Raw genomic sequence first — 440 nt, forward strand, 5'->3', positions numbered from 1 at the left:
TTATAAATAAGGCTGCTATGAACATGGTGGAGCATGTGTCCTTGTTACATGTTGCAGTATTTTTTGAGAATATGCCCAGGAGTGGTATAGCTGGGGCCTCCGGTAGTACTATGTCCAATTTCCGGATGAACCACCAAACTGATTTCCAGAGTGGTTGTATCTGTTTGCAATCCCACCAGCAGTGAAGTAATGTTCCTCTTTCTCCACAACCTCTCCAGCATCTGCTGTCACCTGAGTTTTTTATCCTAGCCATTCTGACTGGTGTGAGGTGAAATCTCAGGGTTGTTTTGATTTGCATTTCCCTGATGACTAAGGATGTTGAACATTTCTTTAGGTGCTTCTCAGCCATTCGGAGTTCCTCAATTGAGAACACTTTGTTTAGCTCTGTACCCCATTTTTTAATGGGGATATTTGGTTCTCTGGAGTCTAACTTCTTGAGT

At 42.7% G+C, this 440-nt stretch overlaps 1 pseudogene; it reads right to left on the minus strand.

Annotated features, from left to right (window-relative positions):
- Positions 1 to 440, minus strand: part of LOC116095266 — a 37,267-nt pseudogene that overhangs the window by 25,260 nt on the left and 11,567 nt on the right.

This window comes from Mastomys coucha, unplaced genomic scaffold (genome assembly GCF_008632895.1).
Source record: "Mastomys coucha isolate ucsf_1 unplaced genomic scaffold, UCSF_Mcou_1 pScaffold18, whole genome shotgun sequence".
NCBI lineage: Eukaryota > Metazoa > Chordata > Mammalia > Rodentia > Muridae > Mastomys > Mastomys coucha.